The sequence below is a fragment of the Priapulus caudatus genome, unplaced genomic scaffold (genome assembly GCF_000485595.1).
Source record: "Priapulus caudatus unplaced genomic scaffold, Priapulus_caudatus-5.0.1 Scaffold44, whole genome shotgun sequence".
NCBI classification, from domain to species: Eukaryota; Metazoa; Priapulida; class Priapulimorpha; order Priapulimorphida; family Priapulidae; genus Priapulus; species Priapulus caudatus.
Window position 1 is genome coordinate 90,485 of NW_014577105.1, and position 2,500 is coordinate 92,984.

Consider the following 2,500-nt stretch of genomic DNA (forward strand, 5'->3'; position numbering starts at 1 on the left):
TCTCCATTTTGGCAAGTAAATCCTGTAAAACCAATGTTAAGCTGCAGGGGCGCGCCGACACAAGATGGTTATTCTGCCGAGATTAATTTAGTCGGTCTGTCTGTCTGGTCTGGTCTGTCTGTCCCCGCCTGCTGTGTGTGTCGTGTGTGTGTGTGTGGTGTGTGTGTGTGTGTGTGCTGGGTAGGTGTGCTGTGTGTATGTGGGTGTCGTGCGCGTGCTGCCGTGCCGGCGCCCGCCGTGTGTGTGTGTTGTCGCAGGCTGTCTGGCTGCTCTGTCTGTATGTAATGTTTGCGTTTTGGCTTTGCTGTACTGCCAGAACTATTCACAGCCCGTTCATAATGCGACAATCAGCAAGTGCATGTATAAAGTAGATCATGATGAAGCCGATGTGATTGGCATTGACATGATCAACATCGATATTTGCGAGGGTTTCGTTAGCAGATTAAGGTAAACGCCATGCATACCTAATTCTTTCTGTACGTCTTCCATTCCGAATCCATTTTGGCCAAAACTATCAGCTAAAATGCAGCTTATCTGAAAATTAAAGAGAAATATGTTTAATGTATTTTACTGTTCGGCCAAAGAAAATGAAACTCTGTCGGTAATGACAAACTATTATACTGTCCCACGTGTAAGTAGATACAACGTATAATGCGAATAAGTCAAGAACATTCGCCTCTAGAAACGCGGAAAAATAACAATTAGAACTTATTGGACAACGACAACAATAACAATGAAAATAAAAACATTGAAACATTAAAAGTAGATATCGCATCGACGACCATAGCTGCGATAAAGATTAGCAGCTATAATTAATTATATTTATAATTATATTATTATAATGATTAATAATTACGCAGATGTATAAAAGACGATTGTAGATATTGGTGACGCGGGTGACTTTAACATACATATACATATACATCAAGAGCTAATAATACCTAGAGTGTACAACGGAAAAACGGGAAAAATAGTGCTTTCAACGGCACATGATTATTCTACTTTGCCTGCGGAGTCTAAAAGAATTCTTATGCCGTATTGCATTAAGCAGGAATTCTTTGCTCTCTAAAACAAGGACAACGCTTGCTCAATCGCAGACTCCGTCACAGCTGAGATAGGTGGCTTCCTAAACCTCCCCGCCCACATGCTCACACGCCTGGCATCCAGCTTATTCAGCACCTAAGCGCCTCTAAGGTGCGTCGCCGGAGAGTTCGCGTTGTTCCGCCCATAATTTTATGATATGATTTTCGGGTGCAGCGTGCAGGTGTGGCTGGAAGTGACTTCGGGAGGCACTCGCCTATGCCCTTATCTCCTATTATTCTTTCCTAGCCACGCGCTAATGCCCGTCATGATTGGAGCGCCCAATGTTTTTTTAATTAAAAGGCTCTACAACGGCAGCTAGTAAAGATACCAAATTTGGGCATTTGACATCAATTATCAGCGCTCCAAGCGGCGACGCCCGCAAAACGACTAGCCAAAATGCTTAGGGCAGGCGTTATAGTTGCCTGAATAAGCTGGATGCGAGGGCCGTGTTGAGGCATGGGCGAGGGGAGGTTTAGGAGCCAATATTCTCAGCCTACGGAGTATCGTATTTGACAAGCGGTTGGTCTTGCTTTTAGAGATCGCAAAGACTTCTGCGTAATACAATACCAATAAAATTATTCTAGACTTGCAGGCCCAAAGCTAGAATAATGTTGTCGCTAAATATAGCACTATTTCCGTTTTTCCCGTTGGCACACTCTACGGCTAGTATTAGCTCTTGATATACAGAAGAGTATACACATACACATACACATTGCACATACACATACACATACACATACACAATACACATACACATACACAATTGCCACATACACATACACCTACACCATACACATACACATACACATACAATACACGATTACACATACACATACACATACACATACACCATACACATACACATACACATACACATACACATACACATACAATAAACACATACACATACACATTACAGCCATCACAGACACATACACAATACAACTACACATACACATACACATACACATACACATACACATAACAACATACACATACACATACACAAAAGTCATACACATATACATACACATACACATACACAGACACATACACATACACAACACATACACATCACATACAATACACATACACATACACATACACATACACATACACACCATACATATATAGTACAGTATCACATATACATATACATACATATACATATACATAACATAATACTATCATAATACATATACATATAGCATATACAATCATATACATATACATATACATATACATATACAAAAATAGTACATTATACATAGATGCATATACATATACATATAGCATATACAATAATATACAATATACATATACATATACATTATACATATACATATACATATACATATACATATAACATATACATATAATATACATATACAGTATACATATACATATACATATACAT

The 2,500-nt window shown here is 39.0% G+C and overlaps 1 long non-coding RNA gene across 1 annotated transcript in view; it reads right to left on the bottom strand.

Annotated features, from left to right (window-relative positions):
• LOC106820721 overlaps positions 1-2,500 on the bottom strand; it is a 4,980-nt gene continuing 2,480 nt past the window's right edge. The window contains exons 3-4 of the long non-coding RNA XR_001395646.1: positions 465-534; positions 1-22 (exon numbers count right to left, since the gene is read on the bottom strand). This is a non-coding gene — a long non-coding RNA (uncharacterized LOC106820721). The remainder of the gene's footprint in view (positions 23-464; positions 535-2,500) is intronic.